Source organism: Panthera pardus, unplaced genomic scaffold, assembly GCF_024362965.1.
Source record: "Panthera pardus isolate Hobbes unplaced genomic scaffold, ASM2436296v1 HiC_scaffold_22, whole genome shotgun sequence".
Classification (NCBI taxonomy): domain Eukaryota; kingdom Metazoa; phylum Chordata; class Mammalia; order Carnivora; family Felidae; genus Panthera; species Panthera pardus.
Window position 1 is genome coordinate 51,391,557 of NW_026526788.1, and position 26,297 is coordinate 51,417,853.

Sequence of the window (26,297 nt, forward strand, 5' to 3'; positions counted from 1 at the left end):
AAGAGAGATAGATATGAAGTGTCTCAAGGGATGTCTGGAGCGTGTTAAACATTTTATAAATCATCACATAAATGGATTATCCTTTCAAACACAGGAGACTGTACGTATGAGTATATGCGTAACCACACATACATACATAATCACATGTATGGAAGTATTTATGTCAAACTGTAAAGAAGTTTCCCCTAGTTATTGCTACCATTATCACTATTCTGGATACAGGAGACACAATGAAGAATTAGATGGACAAAATACCACCCTTGATTTTTGGTTATTTACTCCTCTCCCATGTACAAGAATCACTTTTTTATTATAAAAGGAAAACCAAACTATAAAGACAATAAAGAGATAGCAGTTGCCAGGGATTGGGGTGGGGGTGGATAGTTGGAACACGGGATTTTTAGGACAGTGAATTACATCATCATTTGGCAAAACCTATATAGAACGTACAACACAAAGAGTGGATTCTAATGTAAACTGTGGATTTAAGTTACTAATAATGTATCAATATTGCTTCATCAATTGCAACAAATGTGAGATTGTGAGGGGGAAAAAAACTGAGATTTGTGGAGAGGCTTGAGGAAGGGAAGGAAGAGAAAGGTTTAAGCCAAGTGTTCCAAGAGAGAGTAGACCAAGTTTAATTCCATCTCAGTCATTAACTACTAATTGGGCAAATGATTAAATCTCTCAGAAGCAGTTTCTGCTTTCATAAATTGAAGGTTCTTTTCCTGCAGGTTCGTTGGGAGGACCAGATTTAAAAAGTGTCAAGTGCCTCCCCTAAGAGACTGTGGGTACTTAATACATTTTAACTGTTCCTGAAAGGAAAGGTGTCCTAAACCAGTGCTTTTCTTTTTTTTTTTTTTTTTCAACATTTTTTTATTTATTTTTGGGACAGAGAGAGACAGAGCATGAACGGGGGAGGGGCAGAGAGAGAGGGAGACACAGAATCGGAAACAGGCTCCAAGCTCCGAGCCATCAGCCCAGAGCCTGACGCGGGGCTCGAACTCACAGACCGCGAGATCGTGACCTGGCTGAAGTCGGACGCTTAACCGACTGCGCCACCCAGGCGCCCCTAAACCAGTGCTTTTCAAATGTTAATGTACAGATGAATCACTGGGGTGTCTTGCTGAATGCAGACTCAGATTCAGTACACCAGAGTCTGTGCTTCTGCATTGCTGACAAGCTCCAGATGATGCTGATGCTGGTTGAAAGTCCTAGAGTCTTCCAACAGTGGGAATCTTTGACAGGGAATATTTAAGAATCAATTTAACAACTGATATCTATTTTCAGAAGAATTGTGACTCAGAACTACACAGAATTTGCAAGATGGAAGAAATAGCTATCCCTTAGAGGATGAAACTTGAATCTAAAATTAACTGAACCAGGTCAGTGTTGCACCAGATGAAATTTAATTAACAGTGGGTTGTGGTTGCTATCCAGGGAAGCCAAACCTCAGATGGATACAAAATTGTGCATAAAGAAGAAAGTAAAAGATCCAGTGGTCGAGTCCTCTCACTGATCTCCTTCCCAAAGGCCCACCCAAAATATCCATCAATAGAAACACCTCCTATGAAAAAATCAAGGCATTTAGAGGAAACAAATTGCAGTAATCTACATGTGTCTTTCCCCCAGATGCAGTGTCCCCAGCCTCAGCCAATCAGAAGCGACACCTGGACCATTCGCTCCCACCCCTGGGGTTTCAGAGAGTTCATGGAAAGTGGGAGATGCCCAAGCATCTGTTATTTCTAGAACAGAAATACGTGGTGGTTTGAGGGGCGCCTGGGTGGCTCAGTCAGTTAAGCGTCCAGCTCTTGATTTCAGCTCAGGTCATGATCTCCCAGTTCGTGAGTTCGAGCCCCACATCAGACTGCGCTGACAGCACAGAGCCTGCTTGGAATTCTGTCTCCCTCTCTCTCTGCCCCTCCCCCACTTGCTCTCTGTCTCTCTCCAAATAAATAAAAATAAATTAAAAAAAAATAAAAAATAAAAAAGTTTGAGAAACCTTGCCTTACTGCATTCATCTCCTTAGACTTCCCAGCAGAGAGGACTTAGCTGAACGTGGTGGGCAGAGGTTCAGTTGTGAGTAGAGCAATTTACTCACCCTATTTGAGCCTGACTTTTGTCATCTGTAAACCAAGAATCACAATAGCATCTATGTAAAGTGTTAGGTCGCTATAGAGACTAGATAAAGTAATGGATGTAATGGCCACTTGTAATCTGAATACAAATGCGTTTTCAGTAAATGCATTCCTTGTGTCAAATCTTCACTAAACAAAGCCATTAAGATGTCCCTTGGGCTTGTTAGTGTGAGATTTTACCCGTTTAGCAAGGAGGAGTTGGTAAACCAAATTTCAAGTTGACAGAAAACCTTGCTATAAGCACACCTTTGCTTTTCTTGTTTGAGCCACCTGGGAAAAGAATCCAACCTTCCAGATCTGCTATCTCATCTGTAAAACTTAGGACGGTAACTCCTTGCTCCCCTCTCAGAGAGGTGGGGTTGCTTCCTAAATGATGAAATCTGAAAGTGTCTTGGAAACTATAAAACTCCACACACATTGTTGATGCCTGCCTGTGCAAGAGCTAGAAAGGGCAAGGCATCAGTTTTCAGATCCAGTAATATCCCACTCCTACCTCACCTGAACCCTACCCCCAAAAGGTATAATCTGCTGACAGGAGAGCCTGAGTCTGAGGCATGACTCCATCAGCAACTCAAGAAAGGCAAGAGTACTCAGTTTCTGGGGTAATTGCCAGTTCCCTGGCGTGGAGTTAGGGGGTGCCGCTCAGCAAGCAAAGAGGTTGGCCCACCATCTGCGTGCCTGGCATATTGGCAGTTTCCCAAGTTTAGTGATGGGTAGCATGCCACACGTTCTCCCCACTGCTGCTGGTGGCAACTGTCATTATACATCGTATTTCAAGAGTGGAATTGTAGATTATGTGCCTTAGAAGAACTGGGTTCAGATATCTGCAGAGTCAAGCACAGACTGATTCAGGGATTAGGAATGGAGAAAGGCTTTACAGGATAAAACTGTTCACATGGTTTAAAGTGGAAAAGTGAGAACAGCTGACTGGGAAATAAAAACCGTCACTCAGAGATGGGAATCCGGGTGGGGAGACACAAGATAGGGCACAGGTGATGAGGGAGCATAAGGTAAACTGAGGGCAAAGCACAAAGTAGCACATCACCACCACCACCCCCAGGTGGAATATGTGTGACATTCCTCAGGCACTCCTGGCTGCCCAAGAACAAAGGAAAGGACAGAAAACAAATGGTTAAACTGATAGAACCTCCATCAGTTTACAAGTATCTTTAGTAATATTACAAGAAAAGGGCAAATTTATCAATGGCCTGATCTCCAGGAACGCCTACTGTCTTAAGGGTAATGCGTTACTAGAAGGAAAAACCTTAGCTTAACAATACCAAGGTCTCCAGTAACCCGTGAGTCTCCTTTAGCATGTGGAAATCCCTTTAAGAAACTTCCTCTCGACTTTACCTCCCCTAACTCCACAGTATATAAGCAGCCACTCTTCACAACCCCAGTGCAGCTCTTTCTGCCCATGGGTCTCGTCCCCATACTTTAACCGCCTTTTTATACCAAAGACATTTTCAAGAATTCTTGGCCGTCAGCTCTGAACCCCACCCTGACTCCAAAACCCCATCATTTGGCACCTAAACCGTGGAACTTCAAGTCTTTTCAACTGGACTCTGAGCCAGTGCAAACTTGGTGAGTACTTTCTCTTTTCTTCCTTTACTCTCGTTTCAGGGGCATCTGCTCCTCTGTTTGAGTTGACAAGGGTTATTTTTACTATTGTTGTTATTAATCTATTTATTTTTGAGAGATAGTGAGTGGGAGAAGGGAAAGGGAGGGAGAGAGAATCCCAAGCAGGCTCACTGCCAGCACAGAGTCCGATGTGGGACTTGAACTCACAAACCATGAGATAATGACCCAAGCTGAAACCAAGAGTTGACCCTTAACTGACTGAGCCACCAAGGCGCTCCCTTCCCCCACCTCAGCTGACAAGGTTTAGAACCGGGAACTGTGTAATGCCCCCGATTTCGAATCCGAGAGACCACCAAGGAGCCGATACCGGTGCAAACGCACGAGGGCTTATTTGCAAGCTCAAGCTTGGGCCCAAGTATACCCGACACAGCGGAGCAGGGACTTGGACCCCTAGGTTAAGAGGCATAGCAGTTTTATAGGGGCCAGTGGCCAATGAGATTGTAACACACACAGAAAGTTGCATAGTCCTGTCAGTCCACACGCAGGTGGCCAATTGAATTACAATTTACCCTATAGTAACTGTTTGAACTAGCCTATCACTCTGGTCAGAATTGGCGCGCAAGTTTGGCGGGCAAAAGGCGGGGTTTACATTCTTTGGTGGTTAGGGGTTCCACATTCCTATATGAGCCGGTTTCCAGTACGGGTGTGCTCAGCGGCTTGACTAGGGTGGGGGAGTGTCTTAAGCAATAAGTAGATCGTTTGGGGGTTATACATGAGATGGTGGGTGTAGCACAAAATGGAGTTCGTCTTGCTCTGCTTGTCCAGGGGTAGGGGATTTTTGTTAAATTCCTTGGGTCCCACAAACTGGTTCTCTGCCTTCTAGCACTTGACCTCTTTTGCCTTCCCCTCCCCGCCTCCTGTTTCTGTACCACCTTGGGTGCGGTCTACAGAACTGGCTTCTACACCATTGTTGGTGTCTCTGACACCTCCTCCCACCCTCACTGTCAAGGAGCGAAGAGCACCCCCTTGGACCGCCCACTTCCGACTCCCCACTGGTGTTCCAGGTAAAAACTAATGGGAACAAATCGATTGACTTTTAAGTGGATGCAGGTGGATCATATTCGATGTTTAAGCTAGTTTAAATTTGTTGGTTGGAGGTAGACCTGTTCATCAGCATTAAATAAACTTTTTATTCTATCTAGGTTTGCTGAATGTCAAATAAGCTCATGTTCTCTCTGCTCCAATTTGTAGGCAAAAAGGTGACTTAAAATTAATGGTTCATTTTGTATGTCTCAATGTTTTCATGGGTAACTGTGAAGATAACTTTCAGTCTTTGATAATCTAAAACTTTGAAGTTTTGCTTGCGTGATAAATGGGATTGAATTCGTTGGACATCCATGTCTTCAAATCAAATGGAGTGCTAAAGCATTGGTTACTGAACGTAGGTTTGCACTTTTCTTATTGTAGAGAAACGAAGGATATTCGGATCTGTTGGAAAAACCTGCTTTGTGCTCGATTAATTCATAAATTTGCCATCAAAAAATTCTAGTGTAACAATTCACAATTGGTTACTACTTAGTTTTCACTGGAGACTAAGGTTTCCAAGAGTAAAAATTCTGCTAAATGTAGTTAAGACTGATGGAAATGAGAAAAGCAATTCTGTATGTTAAAAAACAAAACAAGGAAGGAGATGTGTAAGAAAGACACAAGGAATAGAAATACATTTTTACTAAAGGTAAAAGAAAGTAATTTTGTCCTAAATGAGCCTGGTTACTTGGAGAGAAATGGCTTGGGCCAAAATTTGAAAGCAAAGGAAAGTTGTAGAAGGTTCATGAAGGGAAATCTTTGGAAAGGAATTTTATGTGTGGTCAGGATGGACTAAGGTTAAAATGTATGGATTTTAAAAGTATACTGGGATAAGTATCCTTTTCTCTCTGTTCAAAATACAAAGTTTTCTTGGATTGTTGTTCTCTCGATAAGTGTAAACAAAGGTCTTTTCTCTTTTGTCTGCCCACAAAGCCAAAGCTTACGTTTTGTCTTTTTCAGGTGTTTGATTACTTCATTAAAACTTCTCAATATTAAAGGAGCTTTGCTTTGCTAACAACCATATAACCCTACATATTTGCCTTTGGGATCTCTTATTGCCATCTTGGTGAAGTAAGTTAGTTTTAAGTTACGTAATGATCTGTAAACCTATTTAGGATGTGCTTTATAACTTTATAAGGTTTTAACAAACTTCCAAGACTTAAATTGTAAATGCAGTCTTTTTGACCATTTAGGCCTTTTTGTTTGGTATGCTAAGTTACTTGGAAAAGCACTGTCAAAAATGGTAAACCTTAGGTTGTATTGTAGGGGTAAATGCTAGAACTGCTCAAATACATATGCAATACCTAAAGTTTTAATGTTTTGGTGTAAGGTCATCACTTGATATTCAGATAATTGAAGTATTCTGTATCACAGAAATAGCTGGATTACCTCATCAGTTGCACCATAATGAACTCTCATCAGATTGTTAACCATGCCCGTTTCTGAGATTTTGTCATTTATAATTCTGATGCTTTTACAAAACATGTTTTATCTTCAAGGAGATTTATAAAAAGGACATTTAGGACAAATACAGGTATTTAACATCTTTAAAATCCTAAAACTAGAATGGGCAAGAATTTTAGAACTAAAAAAGCTGCATTCAAACTGAACAAGAATTAGGAACATGGGACAAAATGAACCAAGGAAAATTAGTTTTTTGTGACCCTTGTTTTTAAAGTGTTGCTTGTTTCCTAATGCTTGCTCTTTCAGATTAAGGAAACATTCTCTTAAGATATCTATGATATACAAAAATGTGGTATTCATTTGTAAACCTGAAACATTTAACAAACTTCTTTCTACCTCAATGCTCTGAAATTCAAAAACTCTCAGTATTCTTTCTTTCATGGAAATTACAGTTACTTGCATAAGTTCAGTAAGAGTCTTCTCCTTTATAACAGGACACCATTGGAAATCCTGGTTATTTCACCAAGGCTTTGGCTGGAATGTCCTATTTGAGAGCAACATGCATAGACTCGGATATGACCATACAGCTCTGAGGAACTAAGGTTGACTTTACGAAACATGGAGCCATAAAGCCGCTTGGAAATGTTGGCCTGATACCTTGCTTACCAAGTTCCCAGAAGCCTTATCAGGTGAGTGAGGAATGTCACTTCCTGGAAGGCACAGGAACTTCAGGATATCTTGAGGACCTCCTCAAGAGGAATTCACCCAAATCAACAAGTATTGCAGGGATGCCTGATGGCAAGTGCTTGGCTTGGCTTCTGGCCTGGAGAGGCTACTAAACGTTCAATCTTGAGATTCCTTATAAAAAGTTCCAGCAAAGCAAATTATAAAAGATCTATATAACCAATCACTGTTCTTGATGAACTTATGTAAATAATTAGGCTAAGTTAAAATTGTACTTGTTTTACAAACAAATTAGTCTTGATTTGGCTATCTCAAAAATAGGGATGATTCTAGAGAGGAAAACTATGCCTCAATAATGCACCTTTATGGATACTAAATTCTAGTTCTGATTGTCTTTAAATGTTGTTGTTTGCCTAAGCTGAACAACTTGAGGTAGATTTCAGAAAAATTGTCACAATATTTCATGTATAGACCATCCTCTGCGTATATAAAAAGCCTTTCTCACTGTAGAGACCTATCAATAGATAAAGGCTATAGTGCTTTATTATTCACTTGAGGCCAGGTTCACTCATAAATCTCTAAGTGAATATGCAAACCATATCCTCCCTACACCTGATCTGCCAGTTACTAGAAACCCACCCCATATCAACCCAGGAGATGTGGTTTAATGAAGGTCTAATACAGCAGGGGATTTAACTCCAAAATGGAAGGGCCCCTACCGGGTCATATTATGTACTGTCCACTGCAGTAAAATTACAGGGGCAATCTTCATGGGCTCCTATATCTAGAATGAAACCTCTACCTCCTTCACAGGAGCCAACTAATGTGACTTCTCATTCCTGTAAGCCTATAGAAGACCTCAAACTTCCCTTCAAACAAAATTGATGGTAGTACCTTTGTTTTTCATTCTTTTTCCCAATTTATACTAACAATTCTTTCTTAACAGTGGGACATTCAAAAGGATCACCACAGACATTTGAATTACAAGCCAGAAAGACCCATCTGATTCCTACTGCCTGTTCCCACTCCATCTGAGGATGCTTCAAGCCTGACCTCTAAAAATCTTCTTGCTGGTACCACTGGCAGACACTGGACTCCTTCACTGCAATAACTTCAAGCCAACAGACGAGCCTTTCTATTCAAGAAGGTCCGTACAACAATGTTTTCTACATTGGATTCAGGTGCCTCTGCCTTGGGCAGTCTGGGAAGGTAGAGTGGCATTACAAATGTTGACCCGTAGGTAGGGACATCTCTACGCTCCTATTCAGCAGGAAGAAGCTACAGAAGATGAGACCTTCTACGTTCTTTAACCTTAAAGATTTAGGGGTCAAAATTGTTCAGGGGGGATATGATGAGGGAGCATAAGGCACATATGGCTAATGGCTACCTCACTGGACAGAGCACTTCCAGATCACTTGGATTTGCCTTTGATCTTATCAAGAAGTTATCAGCATCAACCACTTTTAATGATTATTTTCCCCTGTGCCATCAAGTTTAATCAAAGTCCCAAGACTCTTCCTGCTCTAGCTGCCCCTAAAATGGCTCTCTGTGGCAAAGAATGATAATTGGCATCTAATGTTCATTTTCCCCTCTTCCATAGTAATAGTAATTTTAGCTAGACACATGGCTATCCAGAATAAATACTACATTTTCCCTTGCAGCTATCAGAAGCCATGAAACTACTCTTTGGGCAATGAGATGTAAACATCAATTCATGCAGGACCTTTCAGGGACTTTAAGAATCAGCTGGCTTCACCCTTTTATTGTCTTTTTTCCTATTGACTGGAATGAAAAACCAGGTGGCTGGAATTCTAGTCACCATCTTGTACCATGAGGTGATCTTGGAAATGGAGACCATACCATAGAAGCACTTACTTTAATAGGCCTTACTTATATTAAGTATTTACCTCCCTTAATGCTCACAACAACCCCCAGATATACACAAGGAGATTTAAAAGAAGTGATTGTCCAAGATCACAGTGCTAGGAGATGGTGAACTCAGGATTTGAACCCCAGTCTGGGTGGCTGTATAAACCATGTCCTTTACTGGATGGATCCCCTGGCGTGAAGTCTAGGCTGTACACAGAGAGTGGGGAATGGGGCACAATTCTGGTTTTACCAAGTCAGCAGAAGCTCTGAACTCTAACTCCTTATACCCTTATCCCAGCAAGGTTCAATCATTCAGGGAAAATGTGAGGGTCATCTGTGTTCACATCACTCACTCTGTAAGGCATTCTCAGAAAATGAGGCCATATCACTTAAACCCAGTTCCCTAAAATTCAACTCCCTTTTGAGGGCTTTTGTACCTGTCTGCATGTTCTTTTTGTCCTCATTTTAGCAATCTAAGAATTTGAAAATTAGAATTTAGAATTATGGAATTGAGAGTGCCTTTGAGTGACAGGAAGTGGGAGAAAACTTTTATTTATTTTTAATGTTTGTTTATTTTGAGAGGGAGTTAGCAGGGTAGGGTCAGAGAAGGGAGAGAGAGAATCCCAAGAAGGCTCCATCCTCAGTGCAGAGCCCGACAGAGGGCTGGATCCCATGACCCTGAGATCATGACCTGAGCCTAAATCAAGAGTCAGTCGCTCAACTGACTGAGCTACCCACATGCCCCAAGAAGTGGGAGGAAACTTTTAAAAGAGCAATCTTGAGCCAGAAGTCAGAAGACTTTTCTTTGCATCAACTCTTTTCAGACTATGCAGAACACAAAAGGCAAAGTGTGGAACTCCACAGAGAAGTCAGGGGAAGAATATGTGACTGTCAAATTCGAACTCATGTTGGTGGAAATGAGAGGAACAATGTGCTTGAGTGAGTCAAGCATCTCAGCTTTATCAAGAACCTCATTGAAGGGGACAAAACAAGAAACATCTGTGGCAGATAACCAAGTTTCCTATCCACCGGAGAATGCACAATGCAACAACAGCCTAAAACTGGAAGAAGATACCTATTCCTCCATTACCCTCTAAACTACCACTAGTCAACCTACTTCACAGAGACACTGTGTGGGCCTGGTACCATCAGTTAAAGCTGAGCACCAGAGACAGACACTAGAAGCACATAAGTAACTCTGTGAATATACTTACCCAAATCAGAAGAATATTCCTGTCACAGCCAAGGAGGCCAACATCTAGACAAGGTCCCATGGAAAATCAAAGGTGAACAAGGGGAAAGCTCAAAAATATGATTTGAGGGGACTGATCCTCCAGAAGCAGGTCCTTCTTCTGAGGAGGGGGTGCCAGAGCTTTTAGAGTTACCACTCTCCTAGAGGGAGTTAATACCATTGTAGTAACCAGTCCAGCCCAGAGGCTGGGTTGGCCTCCTGGACCAGAATTGCAGCCAGGGCCAGCAATATGGAGGCAGTAGAATCATGACGAGACTTGTAGTGTCTCATGGTGTATGGTCCATGGGAGAAGTCTCTCTGAAGACATGGACAGTTGGGTTCACCTGCAGCTTTATAGTGGACGAGCCTGGATTCCAGAAAAACCAGGGAAAATGAGTACATGCTTTTCCTTGCCTTCCTGCAATTTGCCAATATGGTATGCACCATGTGTTCAAAGGAAAAATGTGCTAATAAAAAGCCTCCTGTGAGATTAGAATATCAAGGGAAAGAGCATATTTGTGTAAGTGAGGGTGGAAAGGGGACTACAGTTAGCTCCACTGACAGCCGTACTTTAGTCCCTTCATCATAGTCCATGCTTTCTGTTTACAGGGCTGGTAGACCAGTGGGTTGCCCGTAGACCCTCCCTCCCACCCCTCCAAAGGTGCCTGCTTTGGGTGGGATATGTGTGTTAGGATACAGGCAGACCCTTAGGTTTCAAAAATGGGAAAACTGGGGCACCTGGGTGACCCAGTCCGTTGAGCATCCAACTCTTGATTTCAGCTCAGGTCAGGGTTGTGGGATGGAGCCCCACATCAGGCTCCTTGCTGAACATGGAGCCTGCTTGACATTTTCTCTCTCTCTCTCTCTGCCTCTACTTCTCCCTCTACCCCTGCCTCTACCTGCCCCCCCCCGACTCACGCTCTCCTCTCTTAAAAAAGGACATTTCACAAGTTATCACTCATCCCAGTTAATAAACATCATTTATTAACAAAACATTAATAACATAATTTGTTAAATGAAAACCTTGTTTGTAACTACCAAATATCCACCTTTGAAGTCCCTGACAGCTTGTAAGTGAGATGGTCTTCAGCTGAGCATATTGCAAGCATATTTGAGTAAAGAAACAGCCAGCATTGGTTTCTGTGCATTTTCCTCTTCAGAACACAGACTACCTTAGGACTTGTTCCTTCTGGTTTTAAGTGTAATGGCTCTGAACTGTTGAGTATTTTAAGCCAAAGAGTAAGCTGTTATTCTCTCTCTTGCCCTCCCCAAAACACAGAATTCTTAACTTGGAAAATGTTGTTTTTGTTTTTTCTTAGCAACCTGAGATGTCTCTGGTTTAGCACTGGCTAAAAACACAGGGCGCTTTGCCAGTGTTATTTCCACTTGCAACCGTTTTGTAGAGTTCTGCTGCTTAAAAATGTTTAAGGCTGCTTCTCAATCCTAAATACATAATATGTTGAATTTAAAATTTGTATGTACGTCATCAGCTGTTGTATTTAGGAGACCGAATTCATCGCATGCAAAGTATGGTTAATGTTCCAAACTCAAAGTAGGATTAAAGCCAAAAAGCTTGATTTTCATGCTTGTGCATGACTCCCTTTTAATTTCTTGTGTACTTCCTAAATGTTTAGTCCTGGGAGTGTTGGAAAAGGCTGGATGTTTTTCACTTGTCCTTTCACAGCAGTTTCCAACGTTGTTTTATTACTAAGAGCAGAGGATTTCTGTGCTCTCCTCACCCCCACCAATCAGAGGAAGTTATAAAAGTACTGCCCTGGAAGGAGTGGTGGAGGTGGGAAGTCTGTAACCATCATGATACTACTGGTCTGGGTTAGAATCCTCAATAAACATTTCAGATAAAAAGCAAGTTTTATTGAGGAGCAAGTGTCTCTCTACTGATTGCTCATTAGCAGTCAGAATTTTCACCATAAATAACACACAAACTTTATTCCTTTTAAAAAAATGATGGAGGGGTGCCTGGGTGGCTCAGTCGGTTAAGCGGCCGACTTCGGCTCAGGTCATGATCTCGCGGTCCGTGAGTTCAAGCCCCACGTCGGGCTCTGTGCTGACAGCTCAGAGCGTGGAGCCTGTTTCAGATTCTGTGTCTCCCTCTCTCTGACCCTCCCCCGTTCATGCTCTGTCTCTCTCTGTCTCAAAAATAAATAAACGTTAAAAAAAAATTTTTTTTTTTAAATGATGGAATCATTTGGGGTCTTGGCTTATGAGCTGGTCACCCATGGAGATTTCTGGAACTAGCCCAGATGTGTTACCCATTTTCAGCAGCGCCACAAAATAAAACTAAAAGCAGCTAATGACAATTGAGCAGCTCTTTACAGATCTTGCGTTAAGTACTTACCTCCTTTTATGCTCACAACAACCCCCAAACCATGAGTTTCCTGAGAGTAAGGGTTGTGTTGTCATGGTCACTGCCGAACTACCATCTCTTATCTCTCTACCTGGAATATACCAGGTCTATAATACCTTCTTGTTGAATGAACGAAAGCGTATAAGATACTTCTTAGTGCCATTTAACATTCGGTCAGCCTCCCCTACCTCTTGTTCCAGCCACTGCATAGAGCAGCACTACAGTAGCCTCTGAACATCTTCACACAGGCTCAAAAAACCTGCCTCACCTGCACTCCACACTTCCTGCTTCTTGCCTTGGGGCTTCCCTTGGACACACAGGTCTGTGCGCCATGAAAGTCCACCATGTATGTGTAATGTGGAAATGTGGGAGAGTTATTACCTCCAGGGACATACCTTTAACCAATGGGAGACAGAAGTCAATGAATAAATTCTTCCTGTTCTTTTCTCCAGTGGACTATTTGGATACCAAATTTATTTCACTTTTAGAGGACAATCATGATGGTCCCTTGGGATCAAACCATTAGCATGGACCAACTCAGTAACCTCCCCTCCATACCTTATAACAGTCCCTCTCTCTGTCTTCCTGCCCCACTTCTTTGTCTCCATCTTGCTCACTGGGCTCACAATCCCTAGTAGAGAAATAGCCTATAAGTCCTCTATCTCAGGCCCTTCTTTCTGGAGAGCCCCGACTAAGACAAAGTAGGTGAATCTGCCCTTGAATACTTTGTCCAAAAACATTATCCGGATGAATTGTTGTGCACTAGACCATCTTATTTTAATTACTAAATTCCAGTCAAAAGGAATGAGGGATGCCTTCTTCCAGAACGACGGAACCCACCACCCTGGATACCAACGGTAGCTATTTGTGTGAGCTGTGAGAACGTGGCGCTGAGGCAGTAGGGCCCCCTTCTGACTCCTGTAAGTCTTATTTCGCTGCAAGAAGCACAGCCTCCAGAGGACTTGCTGAGGACAGGAGGATGTGATATTGCTGTGTCAGGGTCCATCTCGGAATGCTGAAAACAAATGTTTGCAGTAAATGGTAAATGGCACAGCGATGCCTTCCAACTATGTCTGGAAAATTACAACAAATCTCTGGGAGCTGACCAGTTCTACTAAAAAGCAGCAAACCTAAAAAGGAGCTGATAGCAGAATCAACTAGCACTAGTAATAAAATAATAGATGTGATTTTTTTTTTTCTGACATCCGTTGAATATTTACTCTGTGCCAGGCCAGTGTTTATCACATTACATCTTTACAAAAGCCCTTTAATGACATCACTCTTAATTTTCAGGTATCTGGAGGGCTTCGACGTCGTTAACTCACCCAAGTTCTCACTGCTGTATAAAGTAGATGCTGGCCAACTTGCAGACTTCTTTTATATAAGAGAGGAATAAATCTTCTGTCTCAGCCAGTGTTGTGTTGATGATTTCTGTTATATGTAGTTGAGATTAATCGTAAATGTTATAGTTACCTAATTATAGAAGATTTCTGGTACTACTTTTGGTTCAACCCCCAGTGCAAAAACTAGGGAGATATACCTTAGTGGACATTCTAAAAAATTGTAGTCATAAGATACTCTTTCCATTGTGCAGCAGAGAAAGGAAAATCAGCAATGATCTGATACAGGGAAGGTGTATCAGAGAAAAAAGTCCCACAAGATACTTTCTCAGTGTTCTAAGGCCTTTTACAGGTATAAAGACTGTATCTCCCCCATCCCCGGCCCCAGAATTGATACACAGGAAGTTATAAATATGAACGTACCTACAGAGATTTTCAGTAGGACTCTAGGAAATAATGATATTTCACTCATTTATTCATTTAAAACCATTTACTAAGCCCCGGGAAGCTACAGAGATGAAATGGTGAGACAGGGCCTCAGAAAGCCAGGTCTGTGAAAGAGGCTCCCACCGGGCGCCACCGGGCGCGCTCCGCTATGCCGGTGTGGTGCCCAGGGAGTCACAGAGGAGGGGTCTGATCCAGTGTTGAGAGAGGAAGGAAGGCTTCCTGGAGGAGGTAATGCCCAGAGGAAGGAAGGCTTCCTGGAGGAGGTGATGCCCAGAGGAAGGAAGGCTTCCTGGAGGAGGTGATGCCCGAGTGAGTCCTGATCGTTGAGTAGGTGTTCCAGGAGGATAAATCTGGGTAAGGGTTAGCAAGAAAGGCAAGGAGAGAGCCCCAGGGGCACCGGGCGAACGCCGAGCAGCGTGGTGTGGTAGGACACACGGGGAGGAGTGAGAAGAGATGAGGCCGCTGCCACATAAAGGAGCCACGTCATGAAGGCCCAACACCAACGTGTCTAGGTCACCTGGAAAGCTATGCCGAACACAGAATGCATTTAACCGTTTAGAACCATTGTAGTTTAGAAAGATGCTTTGCTCTGGGTCACCGCACTGACCTTCCTGCTCTAATACTGTGAATCAAGGAACTGGTATGATTTTTTTTTTCTTAATTTTTTTTTTACGTGTATTTAGTATTGAGAGACAGCATGAGCAGGGGAGGGGCAGAGAGAGGGGGAGACACAGAATCGGAAGCAGGCTCCAGGCTCTGAGCTGTCGGCACAGAGCCCGACGCGGGGCTTGAACTCACAAACTGCGAGATCATGACCTGAGCCGAAGTCAGACACTTAACCGACTGAGCCACCCAGGCGCCCCATTTTTTTTTAAATTATAATTCGAAAAGCAACCCTTGGCCTTATTTGGGAAGGTAATTTGGAGTGCTGAATGTTCACACTTGATTCTGTCCTCTTAGGACACGCCTGGTGGATCTACCTAAGTCCAGAAGAGAGATGTATACCATTCGTTTGAGATACCAGTTCAAGCAGAAGCCAGGAGTGGGGACTGGAGGTAAGGCTCAAGATTCAAGATGAGGGCTCAGTGATAATATCAGCTAGATGGCTTCAGGGAGGACCCAACAGGTGCCTGTGCTCACCCCGTATATGGTCCTTCTAAGGGAATTTTCTTCATATTTGAACATTCTCTGCAGAGACCAGAGGCTTTCTAGGGGACGGGACCTGGGTTGGCCCCTGATGGCTCCCGGTATAATAAAGAAGCCCCTGCACCTTTCTCTACGACCCTCCACATGCATTGGCCACAGGTGGCAAGTCCATCCTCGGCAATTCCACGCCTTCTTTACACGGTAAAGAGCAGGAAACCGGGTGCCGGGCAGGGATGGAGCTCGTTTTGTTCATTGTTGTGTCCTCAGTCCCTAGCACAGGACTGAGCACATGGTAGGTACCCAAAAAATACTTACGAAATAGTCAATTGTGCCTTTGCATATAAAATAAAAATAGCAAATGCATTTCATATTTGCTATGTATTCTAAGCATTTTACAGATATTTTATTCTCAAAACAATGTTATAATGGAAGTATTATTCCCTTTTTACAGATGATAAAAACTAAGAACAGAGAGGTTAAGTACTTGCCTGCAGTCACACAGCTATAAGTATAAATTCTGCAAAAGTACAAACTTTTGGAAGTACAAACTCTTGGAAGTACAAACTTCCAATTTGAAGATAAATAAGTACTAGGGATGTAATGTACATGATGACTACACTTAACACTCCTCTGTTAAATTAATACGTGTTACGTGAATGCTAGCATTTATGGTTCCTTTGAGAACCCACTATATTTTCAATTTGGGGTACTTGTAGGTTTTAGTTGTTAATTAGGAGGCATTATTAACAGATAAAGATACATTTGCTCATTTTCTGGGTATAAATGGCAATCCAGAAGCTGAAAGAAGGGAGTGATGCCTGAGTGGGGAGAACCTGAAAACCCACCACCCCAGTCCCATTAATCTTCAAACCCAAACACCCAGCCTTGGGCTATCTGGTTAAGCCCGCAAACCCTGTTCCCCCCAGTCACTGAGGTCTCAGTCACATTAGCCAGCTTTCTGCTCTTCAGACAAGCCAAGCACGTGCCCCCTCAAAGACTGTGCATATGCTGTTCCCTCTTCTGCAAATACTCTGCCCCCAGGTTTTCTCCTGGCTGGATAATTGCTCACTGTTCAGGTCTCAGCTTATGTGTCACTCCTTTTTGAGGCCATCCTCAAGTACCCAGTCTAAAGAACTACCCTCCAACCCTTACCCCCATCCCATTAACCTGCTTTATTTTCTTTTTAGCACTTGCCAGAAATAGTCATTTTTGTTTGCTCGCTATTTCCTTACTTATTTCATCTTCCCAACTTGGGAATATAAAACCCATGAGGTAGATCAGGGAGGTTGGCAGCATAAAGGCAGAGTGCAGTTCCTATTTTTCCAATGACAAATGATTCCACAAATTACCTGTCTTTGCCAAATCGTGGCCATTGCTAAGTCAAATGGGGAGAAGAACCTCAAATCTCCGTGCACCCACCTCTCAGTGCCTGAATCATGCAGGATAAAATGCCCGGACCCCAGAGATCCTGCATCAAAGCCCCATTGATGACACTCAGTTGCCGGCAAAGGCCCCCTTGCCAGTGTGAGAAATCAAATTGGGAGCTTTGGGCATGAGGTAGATGATGGTGAACAGGTGACAGCGGAGACCAAGAGGAGGTTTCACAGCACCGAGGATGTTGGAAGTCTGTGTGACTGCTGCTGAGGTTGCTGGGGAAACAGTTGGTGCCGCCTCTGGATGCCATCAGGGAGGATTTCCTGTTGCTGTTCCAGTTTTATATCCGAGGCTGTAGCATAAGATTTCACTTGGGAAAAAATGTTTCTTTGGCTTAAAAAAGACATGGTTTGGAAGCCCTTCCTTTAGACCATTTCCCCTCATTGTATACAAAGGAACAGTGCTGGGAGGAAAAAAATGTTTTCGCTAAGCTCTTTCTCAGTATTCAGAATGAGAGTTTGAAATATTGTCCTTGCCAGGTAGACATTTGAAAACTTCAGGGCCAAGCCCCTCTCCTGCAGGCCCAGGGAGTTGAGCGCACTCACCCCTCTGTCTACCCTTCTCTCCTCACCAGATGGCAGGTAGCACCCATTGCCTGCTCCAGGCAAAACGTGTTAGAAACGTAGAGCGCTCAGACATGCCACTGACCTTTATCTATACTTCATGTAAGATGGTAGAAAGAGAGCAGGGCGCCTGGGAGGCTCAGTCATTTGAGCATCCAGCTTCAGCTCAGGTCTTGATCTCACGGTTCGTGAGTTCGAGCCCCGCGTCGGGCTCGCTGCTGTTGGCCAGTCAGTGGAGAGCCCGCTTCAGATCTTCTGTCCCCCTCTTTCTGCCCCTCCCCCGCTTGCACTCTCCCCGAAATACATAAATATACTTTTTTTTAATTTTTTTAATGTTTATTTATTTTTGAGAGAGAGACAGAGCATGAGCGGGGGCGGGGCAGAGAGAGAAGAGACACAGAATCCGAAGCAGGCTTCAGGCTCTGAGCTGTCAGCACAGAGTCCAACTCAGGGCTCGAACTCACCAACCGTGAGATCATGACCCGAGTCGAAGTCGGATGCTCAACCAACTGAGCCACCCAGGCGCCCCAATAAATATACTTTTTTTAAAAAAGGCAGGAAGAGAAACCAGGGAAATAATTGCCCTAGAAAGAACTCAGTCGATGGGCATCCCACACCCAAACTCTGCCAAGCGCCCACACTTCCTGGGGGTAAGGTAATGGCTTGCCACCAGCTAATGGTGCACATCAGCATCTCAGAAGCTTTGCCGAAAGTCTGCTCGCAGCCATTGGGCTCACTGGGAATGTTTAGCCGAAAATAAATGTCTTCCTCTCACTTGCAAAGTGCTGCTTCGCCTGCTGCTGGGGGGAGAGTGGTGGGAGAGAGGCGAGGATTTTGCAGCACTGCTCCCCAGCCACACAGGCCCGGAAGCCCAGAGCAGCCACCCCCACCTCTGCGTTGTGACTGCCACCTCGCCGCTGCTAGGCGAGGGATAATTGGTAGCACTGGAACATGGCCAGGATTTGACAGAATGAAGAGCAGGCGTCTAAACACAGGGCATTGGCTCCGGCACTTGAGCTGTGACTGCGGGGTAGGTTTCAAAGTCACGGTACATTCACAAGGACCTCGGAGGTCAGGACACCCTGCCCGTTACCCAGCTCCCCCTTACTCAACTTCCGTGCCACTTTTATGCCACCCTTCCTACATACCAGCCTCTTGCTGGGGCAGCAACACAGAGGTGTTAGGTGACAGTAGAGTCCTGCGAGTGTACAAGTGGGGACTGTACCCCACCCTCGAGCTGGAAGGTGACAGCCACAACTATATTTGGGGATGGAGATTAGCACAGGCTTCGGTTGGGACCACGAGTACTGGCACAGGAGCTCTTTGCATCGCTCAGGGAGCCTATTAGCAAAGCCGAACTTGCTCCCGGCCAGCTGGCAACACAATCACTTTGAACTTCAGCCAGGGAGAGAACAGCCTCTGATGGTTAAAGAGCCACGCCCTTGTGGTTGGCCAAAAGATTGAATCCGACAGCCTGTGTGTCTGTGTCTTTTGCTGGGAGTCAGTCACTATGGTTGGCCAAAAGATTGAATCCGACAGCCTGTGTGTCTGTGTCTTTTGCTGGGAGTCAGTCACTAAATTGTCATCATGGATGTCCAGCCACAGCACTAATCCCGAAGCTAGAGGTGTACCCTCCAGGGGAGGGACCCGTCCCTCAGATGGCAGGTTTTAAGTGGAGTATCCACCACTTGCAGGAGCAGGGCAAGCCTCCCAGTTCACGAGAGGTACCAAGAGACCATGTGGCCCAGGTCTCAAGTTTCGAATTTTGAAATTCTCTGCAAAAGAAATTGTATATGCAGTCACCGAGACTCCCTGACGGTGGGTGAAGGAAAATGACATTCAGGGTAAAACTTTAAATTAGCTGCTTCTTACCAGATGCCACTGCTTGGAGTCTATTAAAATAACAATAATGACAGACACTCATGTAATGTATACTGTTCCAAGAGTCCAAGGCTCTTCTAAGACTTGTATTTAACCCTCAAAAATACCCTATGAGGATGTAATACTATGCCCATTTTTATAGATTAGAAACTGAGTTCAGAAAGACCAAATAACGTGCCCAAAATCACACAGCTCATAAGACCACACAGCTAATTAAGTGTTGGGTCAGGGTTTAAATTCAGGCTGTCTGGACTCCAGAGTCCGTGTGCTTACCTACCACACTATGAAGTAATTGTTTTTAAAAAATAAATTTTACGGGTAAAAGTAGTCACCTCTTAGCATGGAAACACTTGACATTTCACCATTTTTTGATGTCCCAGGAATCTCTAAAAATGGAAGAACCTCAGGCTCTCTAAGGCCTCGGGTCAGTCTAGCAACAGCTGGTCTTCTTCATGAGGAGTGCTCCTACTCTAGAGAACGGTAATTCAAGTTCTGGGTGAGGGTATTGCAGACGCCATGCATGGGCCTCCCTCTATGCTACAGAGTCAACCAAGTTATTCTTGGTTTGGCCATGTCCACTTCTCAACTCAAGGCTCTCAAACTAAGAATCAAAAGAGCTTCCCTATACCTAATAACTGGTGATGCAAAGACCCCCAAGGGCTCTCATTTTGTCCCAGCCCCTCCAACAGAATGGTGGTGTCAGGCACCCAGACAAGGTGCTGGGAGGCATTACTGTGAGCTCTAAACGACCTACAAAAGGAAAAGGTAGTTCTTCAAAGCTGGCAGTTGAGTTGGGATACCTAACAGACTCCTCGGTGTGCTAGAGAACAGTGTGTACAATTAGTATTTGATGTATGGGCGGTAGGATTTATTCACTCAAAGCCCATCTACTGACCCTCCCTGGGAAGGCACTGTGCTAGGCACTGTGGGAACGGAGATGAATGAGACATGAGAACCCAGAACAGGGGCAGCAAACACACAAACAAATCGCTCTATTACAGTGTGGTTGGCAGAGCAGATCATGGCAGGTCTGAGTGCTGTGAGACCCTGTTTTGTTCTGTAGAGGGATTTGTGGAAAGCTCCTTAGGGGAGCTGACATTTGCAGGCAGCCCTTAAGGACGAGCAGATGTTGACTTAGCCAAGCAGAAAGCTGAGTGAAGGACAGAGAGGCCCCAAATGCCATCTGGCCTATTGTCATCTTTCTACCTCTGAGCGAATTTCCCGTTAAGTCGTTGATTTAATTAATGTTTGCTGAGCACCGACTATGTGACTATAATGCTTGACTATAATGGTTAAAAACTGGGGAGACTACCTAGAATTCTTCGTAAATATTTTAAAAAGATAATGATTTAGCATTTTCTCAACTAACTCTAATGCATGTTTATCTTCAGAAACTAAACTCAGCGGGGGCCACAGGGCAAATGCGGAATTGCACGCGCACACACACAACCACCCACCTTGAGGATGGGGACTGTGAAGAATTCTCAAAACATTTCCAAACTTCTTTTAAAGTTTATTTATTTATTTTGAGAGAGAGACAGAGAGAGCACAGGGGAGGGGCAGAGAGAGAGGGAGAGAGAGAATCCCAACTAGGCTCTGTGCTGTCAGCAAGGAGCCCCGTGTGGGGCTCGATCTCACAAACTGTGAGATCATGACCTGAGCAGAAATCAGTTGGATACTTAACTACGTGAGCCACCCAGGCGCCCCTGAGATTTCCATCTTTGAACTTGATTCCCTTCCTACTCTGACCTCTTGGATTACATATGTTGGCTTGGTATCCTTTTGGAAGATTGTTAGCAACAGATCCCACTCCAACAGGGCCTTGGGACATGCCCGACCCCCATAAGGTGGCTGTGATCAGAGAAAAAGATGTCTCCACTTAAAAAGCACGGTGAGGCCGTCATACCATCATTGGGGATGTTGGACACCAATCTGACTCTTTGTTCTCTATCCCTTTATTGTCCTCAAATACTACAGAAAAAAAAATATGCTTGAAAGGGGAGGCCAACTAGCTGCTACCCTCCAGTCAAGCATCCAAGCTTGGAGCAAGGCTAAAAGAACTTTAAATGAAATGTAGAGTTTTAACTAACACCCATAACTGGATACTTTTTATTTCTGAAATGACATCATGTTTGTGACAACAAATAACTGGAAAACAGTTAATTATCTACACGTGACTAGAAAAGTCTGGAGACCTGCCCTCAGCATAGCTGGACATACCTGCCCTCAGCACAGCTGGGGACAGAGGGAGCTACCAACTCTACAGAACAGGTTCAAGCAGGTGATAGGGAAAACAATGAAGTTCGTTTCCCCTTGTTCTCTCCAAAGCTCTGCTCTTGCAACGTATGCTTACCTAGTTTCCCCAGGAATTCTCAGTATTTTGCCAGCGCAGCAGTTTGAAAGATGTCATCAGCACGGTGACTACCTGGGCTCAAATGCCGTTTCTGTACTTACAAGTTTTGTATAAAATTAGGCAGGATGTGTATCCTCTGTGTGCCTCGATTTACTTCTCAGCAAAATGTGGTTAATCCTAGGATCTACCTCATGAAGCTGTTATGAAGACTCAATAGTTTCAAGAGCTTAGAACAGGGTCTGGCATATGGTAAGTGTCAATCATTGATAGCCAATATCATCATCCTAATCATCAAAGACCTTGAAATTAATCAGAGTTTTGCTCATTCACCACTAAAGAAAAAGAGAAACAGGTTAGTAAGCATATGGAATCTTGATCCATTTACAGCGAGGTTAATGCCACCAGGAGTGAGTCCTTTGCAGGGGCAGCAACATCTTTTCCAGATTCTGCCTCGAGGACCCAGTTCAATGCTTGATCATAGTCGTTGCCAAGAAAGGTTTGTTGAGCAAATGAATGAAGGAGTAGACCCAGTTCAATGCTTGATCATAGTCATTGCCAAGAAAGGTTTGTTGAGCAAATGGATGAAGGAGTGAAAAAGTGAACGCCTCCTCTTGCCTATGGTCTGGCCACCTTGATCTGGCTGCCTTGGCGCCAAGCAAGTGGTAAGAATGTCTCGTCTTTCCTTACCCTCAAGCAAGGAGCCTCCTGAATCCTCTGGGGCTCTTCAGAAACTCTTCCCAGCATGATTTCCCCACTCTATCTAACCTCTGATGCCTAAGAGGAGACTGATTGTCCTAAGCAGTGAATGTCAAACTTCAGTGGGTATCAGAATCACCTAGAGTACTTTATAAAACACAGATTGCTGGGCCCACCCCAAAGTTTCTTATTTACAAAGTCTGGGCCAAGAATTTGCATTTCTAATAATTTCCAGGTGATGCTGATATTGCTGGTCCTGGAACCACACCCTAAGAAACATTGTTCTAAAGCATGGATTTGATTATATTACCCACTGCTTAAAAATCTCAGAGAGTTCCCTTAAAAAGTCCATGGACTAAAGCTACTAAATAAAGTCCACATTCCTTAGTCATGGGCCTTTCCAACTTATCCCCAATCCAAATTTCTGGCCTCATTTCCTGCACACTGAGCTACTTGGTATTTCATGAACTCTCCAATGGCCCTGCCTCTGCACTGTTCCCACTGCCTGGAATTCCTTTCTCTTCTTTGCTGACAAAGTCCTCCTTAAAGACATGATCCAAATAACAGCCTCTGTGTCATCGTCTGTCAGTCCCTCCAGGCTTGCTGTGTGGCCATAGCCCACTGTACATGGCCCTACTATTGCCCTTGTGCATTGTCTTTTAGGCCTGTTATGTTAGCGATTATGTTACTGAACTGTCATTGCCCCTCTAGCCATGACAATGTATTATTTCTATTTGATGCTCCAGGCCCAGCACAATGCTTGCCAAAAGGGCTAGTTTAGTATGTATTCACATATGATGAATAAGTGAATTCCAGACCAGTTTCCCCCGTTGATATCTGTAGCCTGATCCACAGATGTTTAATGTATTAATCAGCTATTGAAGTAGTAATGCTGCATAACAAACACATTCTCCCTCCCTCTCTCTCCCTCCCTCTCTCTCTCTACCCCTGCCTCAAAAAAAAAAAAAAAAAAAAGAAAAAAGAAAAAGTATTTCTTTTTCTTGCTTAGCTAGGGCAGCTCCACTTCAGACAGCAATTTGGCTGAGCTGGGCTACAGGCTGCAGGTTGGGTTCAGATTTTCTCTACGTGTCTCCTCATTCTGGGACCAGGACCTATGTGGACGTGTTCTTCTCCTAGTAGATCACAAGACATAGAGGTCAAGCCAAATCATGCAAGCACATTAATAGACTCTGATCGTATCATGTCTGCTAACATTACATTGGCCAAAACAAGTCACATAGCCAAGACCAACATCAACAATAGGAGATATACTCTACCATCCACAGTGTCAACAAAGCCAATGGCAAGATGTATGGACTTATAATTCCATAACAGGGAGCCAAATGGGAATTGGGAAAGAAGAACTGGGAATAATAATCCAACCTACCAAATGTACCTTTTCCCATTTTGGGGTCTTACCCATCTGTTTATTCTGTTCAGATGATAGTACAGCATCTCAGACACCAGGTAGGTCTGTTACCCTGGACTTCTGGAGAGAGTATCTCTGGAGCTCAACTTCTGCATCCACAAGATGGACCAAGCCAAGCAATGGCCCAGAAAACCACAGGTATTTGCCCTTTTGATAAGAAATGGAAAAATCACATCCCATATATTTCCATTACCTTTAGGAAAATGATTGGCACTACTTACACTAAATTGTTTTGGGTTTGGGATTTTGAGTTACTGGTTTTTTTAAATTTGTGTTTATACTGTATCGTGTTTAGGATGTGGCTAATTATTTTGAAATCTCACTGGAACTCCAGCCATGCCTTCAGTTGTTCAAGTACTTAAAAAGTCATCTAAAATAGTAGATTATCCAAAATAATGTGCCATGTTATGACTTAAGGGTTATTCAAGGTGGTCTGATGATTTACAGACTGTGGTGTGGTCAGGCCCAGCTGGAAGTGTCCATTAGGATGGCAGAGAGAATTAAGAAATCAAAGGTCTCAGATAAGCATGTGTTCTTGTCCCCAGGGCCACAAGGGGGAAACTTTCCTATTACTGTATATAACGTACTATATATAACGGTTATGTCTTTTTTTACAGAGTGCTGGAGATTTAATCTGGGCAGAGGTCACTGTGACCCACTGTCTGATGGTCAGGGCAGACCTACTGACTTCCTAGGGTGGTAACTGGAGCCAGTGAACTCATTCTTGCCTCACTGCTTCATCCTTGAAATTTTGTTTGCTATAGACCTAGGACTGGAAACCCCAGAAGAGCTGGACTCAGCCATTGAATTTTTTAAATTACCATTTTCAGGGTCATTAGATTCATCAGTGGAAACCCCCATAGTTAGAGAAATACCACCCTAGCCTGTTGCATTAGAAAATATGATTTCAATACTTCTTTAATAAAATGCTACAGGCCGTGACATTTATCTTTATCAGTCCAATTTTTCTATTCCTATTGGTAATATCCTTGAGCCAGAGGCCTCATTCACTATGATTTTACTTAGCACTTAATCCAAAAGCTGACAAGCAGCCCTGCCTAAACCAGCAGAAGAGGACAGTGGAAGGGGGCCCTCAAGAGGACAGTTCCCCTTGAGATGGGAGAAAAGGCAGCAAGCCCCCACACATATAGTCTACTGCTAAGAATCACATTACATGATTGGTCTTCTACAAGGCAATGAGCTCTAAAAGTTTGCTGTGTCCCTTCTCTCTGAGCTATTCAGAGACATGTAGCAGCACGTAGCACACCTCCAGTCAGTGAACCTTGCCTCTCCCCACTACACAGCCTCCCACCTGCTTTCGAAAGCCAGCCAAGAAATCATCCAGTATCCACACAGATTGCCAAAGAACAGAGGCAGACTCTACATGAGAGCAGACAGCACAGTCCAAAGAACGCCAGAGTTAGGAAACAGGGGTTGTGGCCCTACCACTGACTGTATGGTGACCCCAGGCAGGCCCCTTTGTCCTGCTGCACCTCAGTCCCCTTTCTGATCTCCTCTTCAAAGTAAGCTTTCTCACATTCTACTCTATATGAGCCCATTCTTTGACTCTTTCACAATTTTTAAGTATTTTCTTTTTACTTGCTCTTAGTCTGTACTGTCCACTAGAATATAAACTCTTTTTGGCCATCTGACCCCCATTGTGTACCTACCACCAGACACATTATCAGCACTCAGTAAATAGTCATTTAAGGAATGAATGATATCCAGTGATCTGGTTCTAATATTCTATGGCTTTTCATTCAGTCAAAGCAAAAATAAAAACAATTAACAATTATATAGAAGGAAAAATAGCTCCTTCTGTAGTTCTCGGGGTAGGTGGGTAGATGGATGACTAAGTGGAAAATCCCCTTATAATGTCTTTTCTAACCTCACAGAGGATAATTTATTATTTTATTTATTTGTGTTCTTATTTTTTAATTTTTTAATGTTCATTTATTTTTGAGAAAGAGAGAGAGAGCAAGAGGTGGAGGGGCAGAGAGAGGGAGACACAGAATTGGAAGCAGGCTCCAGGCTCCAAGCTGTCAGGACAGAGCCCAGTGCAGGGCTCGAGCTCATGAACTGCAAGATCACTAAGCCAAAGTCGGACACTTAACTGACTGAGCCATCCAGATGCCCCTATATTTGTGCTTTTAAGGTTTACTTATTTTTGAGAGAGAGAGACAGAATCCTAGAAGGAGGAAGGCAGAGAGAGAGGGAGCACAGAATCGGAAGCAGGCCTCAGGCCCTGAGCTGTCAGCACAGAGCCCAACGCAGGGCTCAAACTCACGGACCACGAGATTGTGGCCTGAGCCAAAGTCGGATGCTTAACCAATTGAGGCACTCAGGCACCCCTATATTTGTGTTTTTGAAATACCCTGGGTAATTATTGTGAGCATAGAAATTGGAAAGTCTTATCTTTTGGGCACTTTCTTGTCTTTCTAGTAACTCTTACCTGATATGAAACCATTTTAATGAACTTTTAGGTATGTGGTCTAGCTTACTAACCAAGTCTAAAGTTAAAGTTTTCCACTTTCATTTTGTTTGGAATTTTTGCATGATTCCTGCCCGGTCTCTTAACTCCAGAGATCTTCAGATCCAATGAAACCTAAAAGTGTAAAACAAGAATATCCCTACAAACTGGAGTAGTTTA

At 43.6% G+C, this 26,297-nt stretch overlaps 1 pseudogene; it reads left to right on the forward strand.

The window, feature by feature from the left end:
* The window catches only part of LOC128779059 (developmental pluripotency-associated protein 4-like), a 37,607-nt pseudogene extending 20,672 nt beyond the window's left edge, over nucleotides 1-16,935 (forward strand).
* The last annotated feature ends 9,362 nt before the right edge of the window (nucleotides 16,936-26,297 follow it).